Below are 25,606 nucleotides of genomic sequence, written 5' to 3'. Positions count from 1 at the left end.
TAGATTCCAAAGTTGGCTTTAAAATCTGGAGATTTTTATATTTATTTCTGGTATACCATAGCAGTTTAATCTATTTATTTAATACTCTTAAATAGTTTATTTAGTAATCTACACTACTAATAAAAATGGGAAAGCAAAATGTAAATAAACTCATTAAGAGTTTGCAGAGTGGAATGTGAAGCACTGTTTACATAAATAAATAGTGAGTGTGTAATCATTTCTTTATGATCTGATCTGATTTGCCTGGTTTATCACATAGGTTTATCACATCCTATCACATAGGTGATATATATTAAACATACATCCCTATATCCCTATATCTATTTATTAGTGTGAGTAAGAGAAAGTTTCTGGTCTCATGAACTTATATATTCATTGGTGAATACAGACAATCAAATTAATATTTTAATATTTAATATGTGCAGTGAAAAAGCTGAAATAGGATAATGGGAGATGATCATTTTAGGGAGTTGGCCTCTCTGAGATAGTGATGTTTTAGTTAAGACTGGAATGGTTAGAAGAGGCAGCCAGTTGAAGACCTATAGAAAGACTATTCCATTTCACAGAGAAAAGCCAGTGCAAATTCCCTGAGACAATCTTGGCCTTTTAAAGTGAAAGAAAACTGCAACAGTTAGAACATCAATAATGATGGAGGTAAGAGATTGGGACTGAGAAGTAAGTCATTGGGACTAGCTCATGTCCAGGTCATAATGAAAAGTTTGAATTTTATTCTACTTGAACTGGAAAGCCACTGGGGTTGGATTTCTGGGGAGAAAATAGAGAGGCATCAAAGGGAAGTAAAGCTTTCTGATGTCTGTCTCACAGTTTCACCTCTATTCATTTGTATTTCCCAAATCAGCTGATCTCTTTGATCTTGGAGTTTGAGACCATCATCTGAGCACCCCAAATATTTTTCTGGTTTTCTGCAGAAATGATTGGTTAATTTTTCACATGCAGTTATTCTACAAAATGGGTCCCTTTCTAATTTGAGAAGTCCCGTAGGATTACTTTGAAAACACAATTTTACAACTGTCCTTTATGGAAGTTGGGCTTTATTACAGAATTACTGAGGTAGTCAGAATATCCAGACTGGCTGGGAAGCATTTTAAATGAGCAGATTTGTCAAGGCGTGTACCACAAGTCAGAACTGCTATTCACTCAAGAGTGTAAACTGTCAACTCCATACTCCTCCTGCATAAAAATAAACATTTTTCCACAACAAAGACTTTTTTATAAAAGCAATAAAACAATTTAAGGGAGCATTGTCATCCTGAGCTAATCACACCTTTAGGGAATTAGAGGCACTTAGCTGCACCCAGTGCCTCACAGCACCTGAGGGCTGTGATTATCTCCTGATAACCTCCCAGTCTGTCAAAGCTTGTTGGTTAATTAGATAATATTCAACTTGGTAATAGTGTATTTGAAGATTCTTTTGGAAGTTGCATAAAAAAGTGCAATTTATAAAACATACATACATGCACACACATATCAGCAAAATATTGGATAATTATCATTTACTCCAAATGAATCCAAGTTTTAAATGTATTTTTATATATTTTTTATTTTTATATTTATATCTATATTTATAAAATAGAGTCCAAGAACTAATAACACTGAGGTGCTACCTTAAACAATGAGTAATTCTGATGAGTTCAACCCAGGAAATCTTTTAGAGAAACCGGCTAAAATTACATAATGTAGTTTATTTGCAATCAATAAATGGTTGTGACACTTATATCCCTTTTATAACATTCAGTTGTCCATTGTTTAATAAAGAATTGGGGCAGAATTATAAACAGATATTGCTAATAATAAACCCAGGCATAAACATATACATTTAATTTGGAAAAGCTTGTCATAATAAGGCTTATGTTAGGGTGATGGAGTAAAACATAGAAATAAACTTGAATATTGACAGTTATTTGGCAGTTCAAATGTTTTAATTAGTTTAAATATTTAAAGAAAAATACTGTTTCTTTCTTATTTATATTCCCAGCACAGTTTACTGTGCAAAATAAATTTACCCAGCCATAAAGTGAGTATAGTATCTATGAATCTCGCAGATCATGATATTACATTAATAAATAAGTGAACTTTTTTAATGAAAGATGTCATATAACTGAAAATATTTTATAGCACTATCACTTTCACAACTACCAGAAAAAAGAAAAGGGATTCGTAAGTTTAATTTTGCTTTTTTTTGGATTCTTGTGGAATTAAATAAGAATGAAGTAGACGGACCTGAAGAATAATAATTCAAGGTAGAGTTTAAGTTTTGGAAACTTAATAAGTTTATTATGTGGTATGCTAAAAGGTACACTAACAAAGGATGATGGGACTTTAAGGGGAACATTGGGAATCTAGGATAAGTAATCTAAGGATGGATAAAAGCGAGATAAATTAGAATGAATTTATGAGGGAGATGGTAGAATTTTTTCTTCTTGGCATTGTTAAAATACCAACAAACAAAGCAAGATTTATTGTGTCGCCACTATATACCAAGCGCCATTACCACCTGATTGTGTATAGGAATCAAAATTCAATAAAGGCAGAGCCCCTGCTCTCAGAGAAGTTATCCTTCTTGTTCTACACAAAATGTCTCATATGCTTGAACTTAGTATTTATATAAGTAAATACAAATAATCAAATTAGTCCAACATTCCAAGATGCATCCATCAAAATTACCAGGAAGAATTTATTTTTTTCTAAAGATTTTATTTATTTATTTGACAGAGATCACAAGCAGGCAGAGAGGCAGGCAGAGAGAGAGGGGGAAGCAGGCTCCCTGCTGAGCAGAGAGCCAGATGCAGGAGTGGATCCCAGGACCCTGAGATCATGACCTGAGCCAAAGGCAGAGGCTTAACCCACTGAGCCACCCAGGAGCCCCCAAAATTTATTTTTTAAACACAAATTTTTGTGCCCTGAGAAATTCTAACTCAGCAGATCTGTGGAAGGAATTTGTTTTTAAGTCCCTTATATAATTCATATGCACAGTTCTATTTGGGAAACATTTGAATATTATTGGGGAGAAATAATATAATTAGAAGCAAAATCTTACCAATTCAGAAAACCTCTCTAAAATGGTAGAAGAGAAAGAAAACAATTTTATTTTCAGACAAGCATAAAACCAGAATATGATGCACATCACAGGAAATCCATTAAGAGATGCAAAGACAGAAAGAAATCTGGCTATTTTTATATAGCCATGGAGATACAACTTACTACAAACATGTTTTCAATATACATAATAATTAATCCTCAATAAGAGAATTTGACAGCACCATTTGTCACACACAGTTTATCCAAAATGCACCTGGTAATTGGGTTTATATAAAGGAAAAAAATTCCTCACATCTTTAGGACAGGCATTTAGTTTTGCAACTTGGAGCTGGACTCCAACCTTCCACAGAAATGGGGAGATGGTCCACTATTGCGCTTGGTGTTTAGATTCCAAATGGATGGCTTCCAGGTCCTTGAGGAAGACATTCCTGGACTGTATAACTGGCAGAGACTTTTTCATATTTACATACATCTGGAAGGTGCAGAGGAAGAATTTACAAGTTTATAAAAATGTTCTAAGAAATGGGCAGGGGGCATATCTTCCCTTAATTTTAACAGGGAAAATTAAGCCTCTTATTTTTAATTCATATTCAACCTTAAAATGTACATCCCATAATTCCATCATGTAAGATGGTTTGGGAACAAGAGCACCTGTGAATAATTATTTTTAACTACTCTTAAATCTAAAATTCTAAAGAGGTATTAGACTTGGACAATATAAGACTGAACACTTAAATAAATGGATGAATGAATAAAAGAATTGAGGAATGGATGAACAAATACCCTCTTCCTATGAGGGGAATTCCATCATAGGTGAGCTGTCCCATTTCTCTTCCATGGACTTCAGTCTTGGATCGAGGAGATTTCTGTCTGATAGAAATTGCATTAGGGGGCCTCCAAGACCCCTTCCACCAATGAGATTCTTAGAATACTTAGATGATGTTCAAGAACATATGGGTTTTAATAAAGCAGGCATGTTGGAACTACTAGTGTATTCTCTTGCAACAAGAGATTCCAGTCACGAGGACAAAGATATTTCAAGGTTTGAGGTACAACTACTGGAAGAATTTATTGCCATTCGATTGGAAGTTTGCTATAGCTATTAACATCTTTCATATAAGCAATGGAAATTCTAAATGACCAGAAATATAAAAAATAAATTAATCTGACATCTTTTGAAGTACAGTCATACAAGACTATGTAATTATGAAATTAACACGATCCCTCAGAAAGTGATAACCTATATTTACTCGGTGTAGGCTTTCATTTAAAAAGAAATAACATTAAATTAAAAATTTTAACCTACTTAAGAGAAGCTACTCAATAACCAAGTAAAACACATTTCTGAAGGCAAAGTTTTGAGTCAACTATCAAGATGACAGAAATTTTAAGCCTTACTACATTTCTTTGATCATTCGTGGATTATTTACTCCTATGTTTTGCTGCTGCAAAGTAATGCATCCAGTCAATAAGACAGTTCAATAAATTACCTCCAAGGTTGTTCTGGGAATAACCCTTCTGGATCTTTCTGAATCAACCTGTGCCTTATCTTCTCTTACACAAAATTCTGGATTGTTTTCCCACAGATTAGCTATTTGCTTTATCTGCAAAAAGAAAAAAAATACTGTTTCATGAGCAAAGAAAATAAAATTTTTAGGAGCAAGTAGATCTATTACTGGAATAGTGATGCAAAAATATGACATCAGGCTGTCTTCTGAATTGTAATAGAACAGTAATGTTAGCTATTGAACACAGTTTTTGAGCTAGTGTTCCTTTTTGCATAGATTGATATGGCTTATGTAACTACTTTTTCAAAGTTTCAAAGAACTATTTTCTTTTACTATTTTTTAATTTAATTTAGTTTTTTCAGTGTTCCAAGATTCATTGTTTATGCACCACACCCAGTGTTCCATGCAATACATGCCCTCCATAATACCCACCACCAGGCTCACCCTCCTCACCACCCCCAAAACCCTCACTTTGTTTCTCAGAGTCCACAGTCTCTCAGTTCGTCTCCCCCTCCGATCTCCCCCAACTCACTTCTCCTCTCCATCGCCCAATGTCTTCCGTATTATTCCTCATGCTCCACAAGTAAGTGAAACCATATGATAATTGACTCTCTCTGCTTGATTTATTCAAAGATCTATTTTCCAAACTACTAACTATTTAAATTTCAAAATTAAAATTGACTCAACAAATTCATTGGAACTGTTAAAACATAAACTGAGGCATATTAAACATTTTAAAAATTTATTTGAACAAAAATTGATTCGAAATGTCACAGCACCAAAGTTAGGAGCCCTTCATCGACAGGAGCTTGGGTAAAGTCTTTTGTAGAGAAAAGGTGGAAGCAAAGCAAGGAAATTATTTGATTGGCTGTAGCTTGAAACCTAGTTGGCTGTTTACAATTGATTATTCTTAGGTTTTGATTTCATAAACTTGATGCATTTATTTAATTTTTTTTTTTTAGTTTGGTTTGCTTAGTCAGTTGCCATGGCGTTAGTGCTACCTCAGACTAATAGTTTCTTTGTTAAATTATTTTAACAAAAATTAGTCCATAAGCCTCTCTGAAACAAAAGGATCATCTTCAGTCTATCATTTCAAACATTATTTATAGTGTCTTAATATTTAAATGAGATTTTCTTCGAACTAATGTGATATTTGAAATGTATTTCTTGACTGACCATAAAGCATATATTAAGCCTCGCTTCTAGCAGAGGCCTTTGTCCATATATGCTCAAAAAACACTGAATAGGTGAGAAGAATATAAGATCTTCAAGACTGTAGACTTCGAGAAATTTTAGGAAGTCTGGAGAGTAACATATCTTTAAATATCACCTCCTTTCTTTCACACTAACTTCTTTGTTTTCTTCAGTAATGACAGGCATAGATAAAAATACCAGAAGGCAATTGAGAAATCTTCTAAAGTGATTGCATTTTCAGGCAAAGTTATTTATCTAAAAATAGACTAGCTCTACTTTATGGAACCTTCCCAGATGTAGGAAGAGAATCCCAATGATATTATTAAATATAATGCCCAATACTTTGCCATTCTGGGTATTTGCTTATGTGGTTAATGTGGGTATGTATAATACTTAAACTAGAAATCTTTAACATAAACAAATAACATTCCATTGGGGTCTTGGTTGAAATAACTTCCAAACAGAGATGCTCAAATCAGTAATTGGAGTTGCATGAAGTATTTTAACCAAAGTGGTGCATACACAGAGTTAACAATTCACCAGTGACTAAATTGCTTATATTTACAAATATGTCTGTTTTCTACACAATACTTCACCACCACCACCAGATCTACTATTTTATCTTTTCCTTTCTTTTTTTTTTTTTTCTTAGATTTTTACTTATTTATTTGCACAGAGGGAGAGAGAGAAAAAGCCTCTCTGCTGAGCAAGAGCTGAATGTGGGGCTCAATCCTAGGACCCTGAGGTCATGACCTGAGCTGAAGAAGATGCTTAATTGACTGAGCCACCCAGATGCCCCACCACCAGACCATCTTGAAGACAGGATCTTTCAGCTTTTTTAGCTGCTTCTTCAGGTATTAACTTAAATATTCCTAAATAATGTATTTATATAGACATGCTTAATTTATCAATACTATACAGTATAATTTAATTTAATTTCCCAGTTTATGACTAGTTAATTAGTTAATTAAGAGTTAATTAGTTAACTCTTTTAAACTACTATACACTGGAGTACCTGGGTAGCTCAGTCATTTAAACATCTAACTCTTGATTTTGGCTCAGGTCATGATCTCAGGGTCATGAGATCGAGCCCTGTGTTGGGCTCCACACCCAGCATGGAGCCTGCTGAAGATTCTCTCTCTCCATCTCCTCTGCCCCTCCCTCTTTCTCTCTCACACACACACACAAATAATAATAATAAAATAAAATAAACTACTGTACACCTCCCTCCCTCACTTCTGCTCCCTTCTTGCTCTCAGTTTATTGGTTAAACAATAGTCAGTGTTTACATTGTTAAGACTTTGCAACTCTTTTCCATGATGAGCTGACCAAAGTAATGAACTACACTACCTTTTTCACAAAGAATGTTTAAATTTTTCATTTACTTATTTATCTAGGTATTTATTGATTTTAATGATGAGTGATATAGTTTTCACTAATTTTTTAACTAATTTTTTTCTTTCAATATATCTATCAAATACCTAAAGATATTTTTGTCAAATGTTTGAGTTCATCTTAGGTCCATTTCCTTTCTCAGGAAATGTGTTCCCATTATATCTTCATCCCTGTCAAGTTTGGACTGATTCTGTCTAGGCCTGAAATAAAACTATCATCCTTGTATTTTCCTTTACCAGTTCTCTATGTTGGATCACTAACTACCTAAATCCTAGGTTTTGCCTATTCTTAGTTTATTTCTGTATTTTGCTGATACTTGCCCTTTATTAGGTTCCTAAGAGAAGATACATTGGGAATATATATTTTTTCCCATGCACACTGAAAAATATCTTTATTCTACTCTCATAATTGATAGTTTTACTGGGTATTGATAATTTGGTTGGTTATTTTTATCAAATAATAAACTATATGCCCACAGAGATTTGAAAATATTGCTTCAATTGTTTTCTAATTTACAGAATTATTTTTGAGAGAATTTAAACCACATTTTGACTTTTAGTTAGTGTGACCTGTCTTGTGTTCATCACTCTTTGGACCTTCTCTTTATTCCTTTATTCAGAAAAATCTTTGTGGTTTTCTGAAATGTCTTTCTTAATTATGTGCCTTGTCCTGGGTCTGCTTTCATTCACCATATTAGAAGGAGTGTGACCTTTATGGATAAGGTGGGGATCACAGCAAGCTTCACAGGAAGAATTAGGAACCCCATACCCCTGGTTGTTCTGAATAAGACCACCATCTCATTTCCATGTCACAGCTCATGCTTCTCATCACCATGTTTTTCAGGGGTTCTTGGGGCCTTCTCTTTTTTGCTTTACCTTGTACCTTCCTGAATTCCACCTTTAGTTAATTACCAATCCTCCTTCTGATATCCATCTTTCAAAATTGTGTTAAAAGCTTTCATTTGTTTTTCATCTCTTCCCCAACTTTATTTTTCCTTTTTGTCTAACACTTAGACAAATCATTTCTTTAATTTTGTCATTTATTTAACTTTAAGTATATACAGGAGATAAACATAAGAAGCCATTCTATTGTGCTTAAGCAGATGCTGTAATTTAATTTTTAAAAGGGAAGAACCAATGTACTTAAACCTTCCTAATGATAGCCTTAAAATATGGTACTTCCTATCTGGTCCCTAAATAAAGAGGAAGGTAGAGGGCAATAGCATGGAAACTTTTAAAAGACTGAAGTGTTTCTTCAATACCCCCTGCCTTTCTTTCACTACCATTCCTATGCTCCATGGCATTTACCTTTCTTTCCTAGGAGCTTTTTCCACTCTTCATGTTGCTTTTGTTTTAAACAATTTTATTGTACCACTTTTTTACTTCCTAGAACATATTTTCTTCTTCTAATAACTACCTCTAGTAATCTTGCTTCATATTGTTTTGTTTCAAGCAAATGTTATTATATTTATCTAATTTTAAGAATATTGGAATGTGTATAATCCACTTCAGAAAGATGTACAACAAAGAGACAAAGTGAATAATATTTCAAAGCATATTTGTAAATATCATTTAAGTGAGCTCCTCATTTCTTTATTCCCAAATGAGACAAGACATCTCAGAAAAAAGGGACCAATGTGTTTCCTCACATGTTCAGATAGTATAGCAATGATGAGAATGGAAATTTAAGTATTTGATCAGAAAAATCTCCATAATCATGCACACAATCCTCTCTTCCTTTGGTCCCACCATAAAAAGAAGACAAACATGATGATAAATAAGTAGAGCCAACATTTCTCACAGCAATAAAACTATATTAAATTTATACTGGTATTAATCAGGTGTGATCTAGAGTGCTAGATACATTATTCACACAGATTTTTGTGGGGTCTGATTCAGTAATGCATTATTCCCACAATGGCATTTTATGTTATTATAAAGACAATTGAGCTAAAAATAAATTAATAAAAGTGCCCTGCAAATATAACTGAATCATGTAGGCTTTTTATTGTCTAACACCCACTGTATAATAATAATAAACCCTTATATTTATAAATTGGCTTTCTCTAGAACCCAAAAGTTTCTAGGCATATTTTTAACATTCATGTTTTGCAATTACAATAAGACACACAAAAAAAGAAAACGCATATAGTGTCAAAGAGCAATTTTATTCATTCATCATCTCTTTAATAAGGAAATTATGTTTTTGAAACAAAAATATTAGGTATTGTAGAAATGATTTTAAATGGTTTGTAATGTTACCTAAAGCAACATCTATATAACCAGTTGCATTTTTAAATAATGAGCCACTAATGTTAGTGATACACTTTAACTGGTTGTTTAACTTAGTTCAACAGTCTCCCTTTTTGACTAAACATTTTCCTATCTCTTACCCCCTAGATATCTTATCTTGTATCTTGAACCTGGAAAACAATTGATGGGTCTTCAACTTAAAAAATTAAAATGACACTACTTACTCCCTCTTGTATTTTCTGGGCTATAATGGGCATTAAAAAGACTAATATACTGGAGAGTCAAAGATCGCTTTGATCATAGGTGGGCAATGATTTCATGGGTCACACTTAACTAATCTCCACCACATTACCTGCCTACCACCATTCTCCCTTTAATTTTGGAATTACTAGTATTCAAGTCAGACATTGCACTCTCTAAATTTAGCATCTGTCATGTTCTGCATCTTCCAAACCATCAAAACTGCTGCTCCCACTATTTGGCATGGCAAGGATGCATCAGTGTCCTAGTGATTAAATGGACACAACCAACAGTACTTGAATTTGAATTATATTGTTAGGGCCCAGCAACTAGAAGCTGAGAGGTGGGCTTCTGGAACTAGAGTTTTCTTCCAGAAGTAGGAGAGAGTTGGACAAGGCTAGGTTGGAGCAGCTGCCAGGCTAAAGCACATTCCCTAGAAGAGGACCAGCATTGGTCACTTCCCATACAGTGTTAATCAGTGATGCCCCAGGAAGGAGCATCACCCAGCAGAGTACTCTAACCATACACCCAGTTAAGGAAAAATATTTTTGTCCTTTCTCCATAATCCCTTCTCCCTGACTCTAAATTTAAGAAGGTAGAATCAGAGGCAGGATAAAGGGTAAATAAAGTAGCAAAACAATTGTCTTCCCCTTTCCCTGACTCAGGTTCTGCCTGGGAGGAGATAAACTGGAGTAAGAGTGACTGAGATTTTAATAACTGTAAATGACTGGAAAGCTATGGAAATCTGCTCTGATATTCTTAGGAGATGTGCTACCCATAGGGAAAATAAGATTCAACTTAGTTCTGGTTGGGGCAGTGACTGGTGGAAAAAGTAAAATAATTTAATGTTACGTCTTACTGAGTTAAACATTTCAACATCCTAGTTACACAAATCTCTTCAAAGCTTTAGATAGTGAGGCACAGTTATAGTGATGGGTGACTGTATTCATTAGTATTTGATTTTTAAAACTCAGAGAAAGCTGTTAATGCATTATAATGGCATGAGTTATGATCCAAAAGGATATTACACCAAACTACTGCTGAATATAAATCTCTGCTTACAGAAGTGCCTAGATAAATAGAATCCAACCTTTTCAAATTATCAAATAAATTATTAAGGACACCCTTAATTATTTTTCTATTTTGCATCTAGTCTCCTGTTCTCCATCCCATCTTGAGTTTTTATTTTACTATCTGAATTTTTGTTGTTTATTTCTTATCTATCAAATATCTTTTCTAAATATTACTCCTAATTATTATCCCCTTGAAAGTGATAACATTGTCTATATTGTTCACTAATATATTTCTGGCTTTTTGCTTATAGTAGATATTCAATAAATATTTGCTTGTTGAGTGTGACCTTTGCACATACATATTATTTATAATTTCTACTAAACAAATGACATTTCATAAGTTCTAAGTACTTCATTTCCCATTAGCTCACCAGGATTGCTACACAAAAATGATGTCCTTCCAGGCCAGATCAGAGAACCTTAATAAATCTTTGCTTTATCATGTGCTTAATGTAGAATTTCCCAAGTTGGAAATGACTGCTCAGTAAAAATGAGTGATAACTATTGCCAAGATAAAATGAATGTGCTAGATCAAAACCGTATAGTAAATATATATAAATGCTGGATGTCAAGATGATGATGATGTTAATTTTCCTCAATTTTCACTTTTGTCTGGTAAAATGAGCTATAATCTCATTTACTATATCTTTATAGATAATAGTTATGATCAGAATAAGCATCAATATCAAGTAGTACAAGTACATTATGTTTATCAAGGACATAACCTTGTATATACTATAATTTATTAATCTTTCATTTCCAACAAGTTCTTAGAAACAGAATTCTTAACATTCACCAGAACTACATTTTGTCTGCATTTTTTTTAGTGTTAAATTTGGAATTATAAAATTTTAAGGAATTTCATATTTTGCACCTATTTTCTGTATAAATCCAAAGCTATTGATTTTTTACAGTCAAGATGACTAAATATGAGAATTATTAATATCACTCAAATACTTTTGTTTGACCCTTAGTCTAGCTTCGTAGGACATCCCCAATGTATACTCAACTTCAGTTTGTGAGGGAAAAGGAAAATATAAACTTGAAAATTTTAGAAAACAATATAAACTCTAACACTTATTTTAATTAGAATGTGCTAAGAGGGTAATATATCTTACACTAAATCAAGTAAGAAAACCTCTTGACACAAAGTTAAACCAGTCAACATTCTAACCAGATTCCTACAAGATTCACTTGTAGGAATAAAAACTTAAAGGGTTTGAAACCTGGTTGAAATGTATTATATCATTCAGAAAGTAATAAATGTAACTCACCATGAGAAAAAAAGTGGAAATAAACAGAATACTTTGGAGTTCTTCTGAACATTTGTCTTAACTCTCAATAGCCACTAGATGGCACCTAGTATTTGGCAACTGTAACACTCCTTTATTTCTAGAGCTTAAAATAACTATAGCACCAGGTCAGTTGTGAAAGAGCAAAAATTAATCCAGCCACAGATATATAACACTTCCTTGTCATATATCTAAATTTAAAATGCACCTGATTTTCTGGTCACACACGAAAATATCTAATACCTTGTTATTGTTCCCAGGTGTTCTAACATCAAAAGGAATTGTGAGATTTACATGTTCTTAAATAGTGTACTTGATTTACATCATTCTAAGATAGGGATTGGGGCCATGTTGCTTTAAATATGCTTCATTCTTTAAGCATTCATTTTATTTTTCCAAGGCTAAATAGAGTTATCATTTAAAATTGATGTTCTAAAATTAAAAGTCAGTTATGACCAATAATATCCTTAAAGGATTTGGACTAACTGACCCCTGTTTTTTTCATTTATTAATTCTTCAAAAAACATTTTTGAACACTATCTATGACAAGACTGTGTGCTGCGCATGGTAGAATCTGATTATACTACTGTTCATATTTCGGGAACACTTCATTATGAAATAAAAAATTAAAATTAAAAACCACCCATTTAATTGTTTATCTAATGTCCATAGCTTATCTAAGAGAATAGTCACATTCAGGTGATTGTAGATTTCATCAGTGAATCTAGAATAACACGTTTTAAATTAAAAGAAGTTATTTTTAGGTAAAATAAGAACACAGGGTTTTTTATTTGTTTTTAAATTTTAATTGTTACTACCAAGATGTTATTCTGTTTTCACATGGTTGTATATTTTCTTTTTGTTGTTGTTCTTTGGGTGAGGTTTTTTTTGGGGGGGGGGGTTAATTTTTTGAGTATATTGACAATGTTACATTATTTGCAGGTATACAACATAGTGACCCAACTTCTCTATGCATTATGCTATGTTCACCCGAAGTGTAGCTACCATCTCTCCTGATGCATCATTATTACAATATCATTGATTGTATTCCCTATGCTGTGACTTTCATTCCCATGATTTATTCATTCCATAATTGGAAGCATGATTGCATATTTTCATACTGAAGGACAATTTCGTTGTGATATGGCCAAGGGAAGAGAAATGTTCTCTTGCCTTCATAAACACCATTTTCTCTTGCTTCTTCTTTTTTTATTTCTTTTGTATTTTTTAATCTTTTCTTCTCATTCTATTTTGCTGGCTCTTTTCCTTTGCCATCTTCTTCTCATTCACTACATTCTTTTCTCTTCTTATCCTGCATTCCCTCAAGTTGCTCTCATCTATTTCCATGGCTTTGACTAAGAGATACACATAATAATATTTCTCTGTTTCTATTATGCAACTTTCTCTACTGAGCTCTAGATCGGATATAAATCTGCTGAGCATACCACCTGGATATTTGATGGACAACTCAAAATCATCATATCTAAACCTGAAGTTTTCATCATCCCATAGAACCCACTCACACTTTTGAATGATCCACACATAAACCCAAGCCAGAAACCTGGAATTCCTCAGACTTCTCCCTTTCTCTCAAAGGGAATAAGACCCTTATCTGCGGGATAAGGGTCTTATGACGCTTATCTTCTACGTATCTCCTACATCTAATCCCTTCCTTTTATCCCATTCAAACTTAGTATTGCAAGTAACATTTTTTTTCCTTCGTTGGCCATCTATCTGTCCCACCATACTCATTTTTGCTCTCTATCTTCACCCTAAACTTGAGATTGACTGAAATATCATAGTTCCTCTCCTTTTCATTCCTCCTGCCTTTTTATACTGAATGTTCCTATTGCCTCTCCACTGCCTTGCCTCTTTTTTAAAATTTTTATTTATTTTTTAAATTTCTTTTCAGTGTTCCAGAATTCATTGTTTATGCACCACATCCAGTGCTCCATGAAATACATGCCCTCCATAATACCCACCACCAGGCTCACCCAACCTCCCACCCCTTGATTCTTTTCCTGGTGAACTTGTATTCTTTTTTCAGGATTTAGCACACCTTTGATGTTTTCCCTGTAATCACCAGGTAGAACTGGCCATGGTACCAAATCAGTATTTTGACTAAATGGATATCTACCTGAGTTTTAGTTTTGTCATCAATAACATGAGAAAATAATACATTTGCATTATTGCATTTTTAAAAGCAATAAAATGAATAAATTGCTTATGAAAGGGCCTGATATATAGTATTTAGTAAATGTCAGGTAATAGTAATAATAGTACTAATAGTAGTAGTAGTAGTGTTGCTACTCCTATTACTATTAAATTACCTAATGGAAGCACCTGGGTGGTTCAGTTGGTTAAGCTTCTGGCTCTGGGTTTCAACATAAATAAAGAAATAAAAGGCATCCTACTTGGCAAAGAAGAGTTCAATCTCTCACTTTTCACAGATTACATGATACTCTATGTGGAAAACCCAAAAGACTCCACTTCAAAATTGCTAGAACTCATGGAGAAATTCAGCAAAATGACAGGATACAAAATCAATGAACAAAAATCAGTCACATTTCTATACATCAACAATGAAACAGAAGAAAGAGAAATTAAAGAGTCAATCCCATTTACAATTGCATCCAAACCCATAAGATACCCAGGAATGAACCTAACCAAAGAGGCAAAGGAGCTATACTCAGAAAACTATAGAGCACTCAGGAAAGAAATTGAGAAAGACAAATAAATGGAAAATTTTCTTCATGTTCAACAGATATTTTTAATGTCTATGCTGCCTAGAGTAATCTATACATTCAATGCAATCCTTATCAAAATACCATCAACTTTTTTCACTGAGCTAGAAAAAAAAATCCTAAAATTTGTATGGAACCAAAAAAAGATTTGAAAAAGTCAAAGGAATGTTGAAAAAGAACACCAAAGCTGGTGGCATCAGAATCCAGACATCAAGCTCTGTTACAAAGCCATAATCATCAACAGTGTGGTACTGGCACAAAAACAGACACATAGATCAGTGGAACAGAATACAGAATGCAGAAATGGACCCTCAACTTTATGGCCAACTAATCTTTGACAATTCAGGAAAGAATTTCCAATGGAAAAAAGACAGTCTCTTCAAAAAATGGTGTTGGGAAAACAGGACAGCACTATGCAGAAGAATAAAACTGGACCATTCCCTTACACCATACACAAAAACAGACTCAAAATGGATGAAAGACCTAAATGTGAGAGAGGAATCCATCACAATTCTAGAGGAAATCACAGGCAGCAATCTCCTTGACCTCGGCTGCAACAACTTCTGGCCATCTCCAAACACAATGGAAACGAAAGCAAAAATGAACTATTAGGACTTCATCGACATAAAAGTTTTTGCACAACAAAGGAAACAGTCGACAAAACCGTAAGACAACCAACAGAATGAGGGAAGATATTTGCAAATGTCCTATCAGATAAGAGACAACTATCCAAGATCTATAAGAAACTTATCAGACTCAACACCCAAAGAGCAAATAATCCAGTCAAGGAATGGGCAGAAGACATGAACAGACACTCTAAAGAAAAGGTACAAATGGCCAACAGACACATGGAAAAATGTTCACATCACTGGCATCAGGGAAATGCAAATCAAAACCACAATGAGACACCCCTCACACCAGTCAGAATGGCTAAAACTAATAAGTCAGGAAACAACAAATGCTGGGGAAGATGTGGAGAATGGGGAACACTCTTACAGTGTTGGTGGGAATGCAAACTAGTACCGCTACTCTGGAAAACACTATGAAAGTTCCTCAAAAAGTTGAAAATAGAGCTACTTTATGACCCAGCATTTGCACTACTGGGTATGTATCTCAAAGATACAAATGTAGTGCTCTGAAGGGGCACCTTCACCCAGTGTTTATAGCAGCAATGTCCACAATACCCAAACTAGGCAAAGAGTCCAGATGTCCATCCACAAATGAATGGATGGAGAAGATGTGAGATATCTATATATCTGTATCTTTGTATTAATATATAATGCAATACTACCCAGCCATCAAAATAAATGAAATCTTGCCATTTGCAATGATGTGGATGGAACTAGAGGGTATTATGCTAGGTAAATTAAGTCAATCAGAGAAAGATGATAATCATATGATTTCACTCGTACATGGAACTTAAGAAACAAAACAGGGGAGCATAGAGGAAGGGAGGGAAAAATAAAACAAGATGAAATCAGAGAGGCAGACAAACCATAAGAGACTCTTCACCCTAGGAAACAAACTAAGGGTTTATTTGGGGTAACAGGGGAGATGGTTTAATAGGTTGATGGTCATTAGGGAGGGCATGTGATGTAATAAGCACTGGGTGTTATACACAACTGATGAATCACTGAACTACCCCTCAAACTAATAATACACTATATGTTAATTGATTGAATTTAAATTTTTTTATTTTTTATTTTTAGAGATTTTATTTATTCATTTGAGACAGGAAGATATAGAGAAAGAACATGAGCAGGGGAGAGAGGCAGAGGGAGAGGGAGAAGCAAGCTCCCTGCTGAGCTAGAAGCCCAATGCTGGGCTTGATCCCAGGACCTGGAGATCATGACCTGAGCCAAAGGCAGATGCTTAACCATCTGAGCCACCCAGGTGCCCCTGAATTTAAATTTTTTTTAAAAAAGTGAATAGCTTAAGGAGAGCACCTATATTTCTCTGTTCCCTTCATTAAGATTTACCAAAATGACTCTAAGACATATGAAGAGGGAAAGAAAATCTATAAATGATTTCAGAATGAGAACTTTCCATGCACCTTTTTCATCAGATAAATTTATAAGGATTCACTTTTTTGAATTACATAATAATATATATACCTTTTTTCAGTTTAACATAATGGCACTAACATTTATTTATTTATTTTAATTTAACAACACTAAAGTAGGGATTTAAAATTAATACATTAATATATAATTGAGTGTTCCTAGAAATATATGAAAAGCATAAGTAAAATAATAATTCCACTCAAAGGGAAACATTTATTTACACTAATGATTTCATACCCACATCATAAAACAGACATCAATAATGAAACTAAGAAAGGGAAAAGAAAATATGGGGAGTTGATGGCTAGCTCTTTTGAATGTTCTAATGTATGAAATCAATGTTTTAGTCAGTTCACAAGTGTTAATAATTGGAATGGAGACAACCAGTGTGACCTCATTATCTTAAGAAAGAAAAAAGAAGAATTTGAATTGTTCTAGAGTATTATGTCTAGCTCAATCCAAGACAATTATTGTTCAATTAAATAAATTATTCATGAAAGTGTTATGATCATAGTTCTGAAAATTTGGAATATGTAGCACAAATGTTCCAAATCACTCATAACCTGCTATGTATTATTGCCTTGATGAATTTATCTCTAGAATATTTTCTCTTGCTAATTGTGCCAGAGACTCTCAGTTGTCTCCCAAACTGATTTTCTTGCTGGAAAACCACTTCCCACAACAGAGGCTGAAAATACCAAAGGTTTGTTTTCCCAGACTTCTTTGCGGGAAGAGTGTGTGACCCAGTTCTGTCCAATGAGGACTGAGGAGTAGTCTGATTAAAGAAGTGAAGTTATGTCTTCTGGGAAGTATTTTATTTCCTGTTAAAATAGAGATGTGTGAAGATTTGAGGTGAGAAATGTTCAGCCATATTATGATCAGGAAGTGATGGGCCAGAAAAACTGACACAGCACTGGCAGTGTTGAGTCAACATTGAAAGAGTACACCTCTAATAAAGTACATATTTACTGAATTAAGGAAAAAGAAGCAATTAGTTTACACCATTTTTATTCAGGTATTCTGTTACCTGCATCCAAAAACATTATAAATATATATATGTTTATATATACAATTATGATCACAGTATGTATAAAATTTTTTATCTTCTTTTTGTCACATAATATTTTATTATCAATTTCTAACTTGATATATTCTCCTCAAAGTTATTACTTAATGGCTGTATAATGTAATATTGTATGAATATATTATAATGGGAATTTCCACAAGCCTCACAAATATTATGACAAATGAAATCATATTAAGTTCCAATATTTTTGAACCCCTACTGCTTATATGATGCTCTTTTTTGTAAAGCAGTGGTCTATGAATGGGCTTCAGGTTTCAGAAAATCCCCTGGAATTATCAGCAATATTTAAGATATATTTTGTGCCTATGTATACTCTTTCTAGGGAGACAGTCCATAGTTTCTAGCCCCCCATTCTCAAAGGGAAATAATAAGGCTAAAAGTTTAAAAGTGAACTGTTCTCTTATTTAAATCTCCTTAAAAGATAATGCACTGCTTATAAAATAAAAACAATATTGTGTGAGGTTTAGAACATGTGTAAAAAGAACTGCATGGCAAAAGCACAAGACCAGGAGAAAAATGGAAGTGCATAATTATGAGGATCGTATACTATATATGAAGAACTTGAAGTTACTCTGATTAGTTAAAGATGTTTACTGTAAATTATAATGCAATAACCAAAGACCACCAAAAGAGAAAAAAATGCAATCATAAAAAATACTCTGTAATCTAAAAGAAGACAGAAAAGGAAGAAAAGAGGAATAAACAATAGCTGGGACAAGGAAAGCAAATAGCAAGAAAATAAACTTAAACCTGACTATATCAATATCCAGATTAAATGGAAATAAACTACTCACCCCAATTCAGTAATAGAAACTGTTAGAATGAATAAAAAGGAAGACCCACCAATTGGCACCTATATGAAATTTGCTTTAAATATAAAGTCATAAATAGATAAAAAATAAAAGCATAAGAAATATTATACCATTAGTTTTAAAACATTAGTTTAAAAGATAAAATTGCTATATTAATATAAAACAAAGTAGATTTCAGAGAAAAATCTGATAATGAGGATAAAATTATTCCATAATGACAAATGGCAGTTCGTCAAGAACACAAAAGAATCCTAACATTATGCATTTAATACAGAGCTCCAAAATTCCTGGAGGCAGGGGGAAACTGATAAAACTGCAAGGAGACATAGATAAATCCACAATTAAGGTCAGAGAGTTACAATAGATTAATAGTCATCAACAAAATATTAGCAAATAAAATCTAGCAATATATAAATATAATAATATATTCCAATGAGATTTATCCCAGAAATGCATGGCTGGTTTAACCTTGCAAAAGCAAAAAGTCTTCTCTTATCCAACATAGCCCAGTAGATAAATCTAAAGCTTTTCTTTCTCTGATCTAAAGAATTCTTCATACTGTGGAATCAGAATTATTTTCCATCCTCCCCCTCAACTCTTTGTTATTATGGACCTATTGTTCTAGGCATGGATGTATGAGATATAACTTGCTATTGAATGGTCACCTACTAGGTACATACTCACATTATTTTATTTAATACTCATTGGAAAACTAAAAAGTAGATGACTATTATTTCACAGAAGGCAAAAATCAGGTCTAAGATGTTAATGAACTTAGTTTACCTGGATGTGAAGGCAACAGAGCAAGGATATTTAATCTTTACAATTTGTCATTCCATGATCTTCCATGTAGTAGTGAACATCTTATAACTCCCCAAATACATATTTTGAATATTTCTGTCAGAAATAATTTCTTCCCTTCTTCATTTGCTTAACTTTTATTCAACCTTCAAGATACAGCATATATCTGGAGAAACAGATATTCTCATAAACTACTAGTATCAGTATCAACTGGTACACTTGCTGGATAACAATTTGAAAAACATGTAAGAAGCTCAAATTATGTTTTTTCATACCAAAAGATTCATGTTTTAACTTATTCTAAGAAAAATGAATTAAACTATTGTGTAAAGAACACAGAGAAAAATTTTATGACGTTACTATCTTATGCTTTCCAGCAACAGGGAAATTTAAAAATAAATAAATAAATAAATCACAGCCAATCTTAAAAGAAATAAAAGGGAAAGGAAAAGGAAGGGACAAAATAAAAGACAGGAAAATAGCCTGGCCACAAAACTAAAGAATATTCTCAAAACAATACCTAAGTAGAGGACACCATGACAGGGCATAGGGGTATCAGACATGACACAGCACCAGAGCAGTGGGGAATGAGTTACCTGTCCTTAGATGGGAATAGGAAAATACCGTTAAACCAACACAAGGAGAGTAGTTGGAAGTGTCCTGGGGAACCCAGATGGCTCAGATGGATAAGTATCCAACTCTTGATTTCAGCTCAGGTCATGATCTTGGTATGGTGAGATGACCCTGCATTGGACTCTGGCTCAGCAGGGAGTCTGCTTGAGATTCCCTCTCTCCCTCTGCCCGTACACCCTGCTTGCATGTGCTGTCCCCCGCCGCCCCCCTGTCAAAATAACTAACTAACTAACTAAATAAATAAATAAATAAAATCTTACAAAGAAAGAGAGAAAGAAAAGAAAAGAAAAGAAAAAAGAAAAGAACCAACTGTCCTGCAAATAACTCATAACCTTGAAGGCAGATGAAGCCATGTAAAGGGGCCCTGAAAACAGCCAGAGAAAGTTGTAAAGTATTTCCCTGAGTCCTGAGTTTTAAAATGATTGAAGAAATATATGAAAAAATTAAAATTATAATAAAGTAATGAAAGTATAGTAAAGGCTAGGAAAAGGGGGGAAAAAAAACAACAGGGAAATAATGATAAATAACCTAAGAGAATTTCTTAAAAGTGAAAATAGTGTCAGTGATGCTAAAAACACAATGGATGGACTAAACCAATTCATGATAAAATTTTAGCAATCTAAGACTATACAAGGGCTTCTTAACCAGATAACATGCATCTACCAAAAATATATAGCAAATTTAAGTTGGGAGTGGACAATCTACTGGGAAATATTAGTTACACACTTAATTAAGTTCATGATCAGAAATCACAAATCACAAAAATCCAGAAGCACCAATGTCATGAAGGATGGGGCAATAAAACAGACAACTTGAATTTACACCTGCAGAAACAGAATTAATAGAATAACTAGAATGAGACTTTTAAGTAAGTAAACTTACTATCCTCAAAGAGGTATTATAATATTAAAAAGGAGCAGATAAAGAGGAGCTATATGACATTTTAAAAAACAAATTAGAAGCAAATATTTTTGTATTTATATTTTATGTAAAATATTTCATATTTTAAACAAACTATGCTTAACAAATAATAACAAATATTTTCCTGAACACAAAAGCTGCCATATTACTCTATTTTCTCTCTTTTATTTCTCTACTACTTTATTTTAAGCCAATTTCAGCTTTGCAGATTAGGAAATGAAGAGGGGATATCATGAGGATAGTAGAAGTAATAGGAATGAAGAACAATCCAGCTGTCTTAGCTTTTGTGAGGAGAAAATTAAAACCAACAGTGAATAATTTGTCCAAGGTCACATAGTCTCTTGTAGGGAACAAGTGTTGGGACTAAAAAAAAAAAAAAAAAAAGAAAGAAAGAAAGAAAAGAAAAGAAAGAAAGAAAAGTAGTAGAGAACACCAATTAGTCTCATTTCTCTTTCTTCTGTCTACCATCCCAGAACAAGTTTCCAAAACTATATGGGAGGTGTTTCTTTAATTCTTAAGTTGACTGAGTTGCACTTTGGGGAGAGGTTGTGATTTCCAGTTAAAAAAAAGGTGTTCTCATCTTCGTTAGGTGATGATTAAAGTGGTTTGTTGGTTCTCACATTTAAGTGCCATTTATTTACATTCAATGATAAGTTTCCTATCACCACTAGGAATTTTTCCCAGTTCTACCTAATCTTATTCTTCAGGGTCTTATGACAACACCTTTGCAGGATGTATAATGTTATACACAAAAAATCTGAAACACTAAAAACACCATCAATGTTAAGCCTATCCATTAAGGACCTCTTTAATTCTTATTTTGTTTTTTCTCTTTGACAGATGAAAATAAGAAATGATATATTCAACACCATATTCATAATGAAGACCTATGGTTTACAATCAGACACCAGAGAAAATCAGTTTATTTTTGATGGCTTGGTGCCACCCCAGGGTCAAATGATTATGTGGGTCAAAAGAAAGACGCCAAAGCTATTTTCTAACTTATGTCCAATTCTTTTTCTTTGTAAGATACAAGTGTTATTCTTTACAAATTTGCACTTCATAACTTATATGTAACACATATCTGCATATAAAACCAAACAAAGATACCTTATTTCCATTTTGTCTAATAATTTCTTGGGTTCTAAAATACCTCTGTTACCAAATTATAAACAAATCATAAACATTATTTTTCACTACAGTTCCAAATATATTTAAGAATGTGGGTTTTTTGGTTTTTTTTTAAGGCTGGTCCCTCATTTTTACAAGCCATTAGATAGAATCTCCAGCTTCCAGCCCATCTAAGCCTGGGAAGTAACAATGAGTAATGACAGGAGTAATTGATTAATGAAAGGCATTATCAGTCCTGAGCTTCTTTACAAAACATAGTTCATATCACAGTCTTTTGAGACAACAAATCTGGGTCTTCCATTTGTAACCATGTGATCTTTACCAGCACTTTAATTTGTGAAGCCTATGTTCCATAATTTGTGGAGTGGGCATATTGACAATAGTACCTACTTTGTAGTTGGTCTATAAGGCTTAAGAAAATAATAATGTATATATAATAGTTAGCAAGGTTCCTGACTCACAGAAGGAACTTTGTAAAGTTTAGATGCTACAGTATGAGCGGCATCATCACTGTAATCTCACTATTCCCGAGGTGGTCCCTTCCAATAACACGATTATGGAGTGTTTAGATACCTTCTTCTTGGCAGCCACTATAAGCATTCTGCAGAAATGTGTGCTCCTCTCTGTCTACTTCACAGCCTCATGGACTCAGCTATTATTGCATGACAGCTGCTGATGACACTGGACCTCATGACTTTGCCAGTTGCCACAGTTGGAGCCTGCCAATGTCACTCAAGTTACTGTCCAGCTGCTGTCAACACCACTCACAGGTCTCCTCCATGTCTCCACCAGTGGTGTTCTTCTCACTAAACTGCTTTCAGAAAAGTCTTGCTTTCTTGGTTTTTAGACAATATTAAAGTCCTATTAGAGTCTGCCTTCCTCCTCCTCCTCCCTTAACAATGATAAATGAGAAAATGTCCTTGTAAGCACATTGCTCAGAATCTAGCAAAGGAGATGGACATATTAACAACGGCTATAAAACAATGTGATGTTTCATTTGCTGTAATCTTACTTGCTTTTCTTTTCCCTCTTGCATGATGTTTATGTTTCTGTATTTCTAGTTCTCCTGTCACAATCATAGGACAGATCATAGGCTTAATTGTCTAATTTCCCTTCCTGTCTCTAGATTCTCCCTCCTCCTTCTCATCCAGCATGTCACTGTTAGATTAATCTTTCCAATGGACTACTTTAATCAAGAGATCTTCTACCAGTTGCTAAAGAAAAGGGGACTTTAAGAAACAAGGAAATTGGACTCAAAGGTTTTTTTAAAGTAGTAGATATGATTAAACACCCACGGGCATTTGAGAGTGCATTTCTTACCATCCCACTCTTTTTTTTTTTTTTTAATTTTATTTATTTATTTGACAGACAATGATCACAAGTAGGCAGAGGCAGGCAGAGAGAGAGAAGGGGAAGCAGGCTCCCTGCTGAGCAGAGAACCCAATTCGGGGCTCGATCCCAGGACCCCGGGATCATGACCTGAGCCAAAGGCAGAGGCTTTAACCCACTGAGCCACCCAGGTGCCCCTTACCATCCCACTCCTACCTTTTTATTTATTTATTTATTTATTTATTTATTTATTTATTTATTTTATTTTTTGAAATTTACAAAATTAAAGAGATGGACTCCTCCATCTACTACTGAATAGTGCTCCACAGGTATCCTCCAGACCAGCTGGCTCATCAGGATCGACTGTTCAGGGACCAGTTGAAATATAGCTGGCGGACAAGCTCCTCAAGTCACTGATTTACAGTTGAAATGAAAAGGTTTCTATCTTTTGCAAGCCCCTCCCTCCAAACACATAGCCCAAGATCTTCCTCTTCCTATTTGTGCTGCTTATCAAACTATTCTTTCATGTCTCTAAACCCACTATTTTATGCTAGACTTTGTGAGGTTAATGCTCAGATTCCACAAAGAACATTTCTCCATTCCACCTCAATGGTGAAGGCTCTTGGGCTCTGCCAATAGAGGACACTAGAGGGATTCTGCTAGGTTACATCAGGAAGAAGAGCCTTGCTCTCTTCTGTTTTGCTTCTTATTCCTCCATCGTTCTAGCAGTGATCCTTCATCTGGACAGTGGGGATTCATTCCTGTAGAAGTAGCTGAATCTGGTTTGTAGATTTTTGCATACTTGCAAAATCAGGTTCATCATGGCCCTACTCCTCCACCATGAAAAACAATACCAGAAGTATGATACCTCTTCTTCAGACGTTTGGGTTTTAGGCTCATGGGGTTGTTCTTCTGTAGTTTGAGTCTCAACTCTATGGAACCCTTCTAAATTTTAATGACTGAAACCACTTCCCTTCTTCCCCTTTAGCACCTCATCCTGCAGTTGTTAACTCAATGACACCCTAGAGTTCCCTGTTAGTCTATAGATTATCTAGTAAATGAGTTTCTACTGAATTAGCAATTCTTTATATTAAATTTCTCTGTTCAAATAACTGGTGCAGTTTTTGTTACTGCAGACTGGAGTCAGACTGATTCACCATAATTAAGCCATGAGTCTAATGATCCTTTTTGCCTCCTCCCAATTTCTCCAGAAAATGTAGGGTTGAGTGTATGTACATCCAGCCACATCACACCCATTCTGTTTGATGGTGGTGAGACTTATGGAGACTACATGTTTTATTGTCCCTCTGCCTATAAATTTCACTAATGAACCTGATTTACACCTAAACCATTTTTCATTTGTAATGTGTGTCCCATCTGTGGCCTAACAAATAGAAACAGGTACAGCATAGGAGTCATAGAAGATACCCAGAAAATGTTGAATGAATAAGTAAATTAAAATTCATTAGTTATTTTAAGAAGAAAAATTAAGATGTTAAATTGTTTAGAAGCATTTCAGACAAATAATGCAAGTTTTTGTTGCTAACAGCAGCTCCTTCTGAGAATCTTGATAAGACCAGCCCCCAATGAAGGGATACCTCCTAATAGGCTCTGCACATTTAAGTCAGTGTTTTAGGTTATCAAACCATTTTTTTCTCAGCTCCAAATGTACCCTTCTAAACTCAGATGCACTCTGCTTTTCTGCTCTTCCTCTTTATTTTCTTCTGCTTCAGGGTTAGTACCAGCACTAACTCAAATAATACCTTCTGAGTATTTTGATTCCCTACTCTGCAAGTCACCTCCTCCAAGTTTTTAGATTGGTAAACCTAGCCTCATTTCATTTTCTTTGCAAACCACATTTCTTCTTTGCCAGCTGACTCCCTGTTAGGTTCTTTCAACAGAGGGTACTGTAGAAAAACTAGAAACCAGGATGACAAGAGGAGAAATTTTCTTATTCCTGTTTGCTTATCCCTATCCACATCTCCACAACAAGAGTTCTTCACCCTAGTAGTAGCTATTGCTTCTTGTCTATTCTACATTCCCTGAAATAGACTCATGTCTATTTGGAGGG

Source organism: Lontra canadensis, unplaced genomic scaffold (assembly GCF_010015895.1).
Source record: "Lontra canadensis isolate GAN:19392208 unplaced genomic scaffold, GSC_riverotter_1.0 scaffold2, whole genome shotgun sequence".
NCBI classification, from domain to species: Eukaryota; Metazoa; Chordata; class Mammalia; order Carnivora; family Mustelidae; genus Lontra; species Lontra canadensis.
This window is presented reverse-complemented; position numbering follows the sequence as displayed.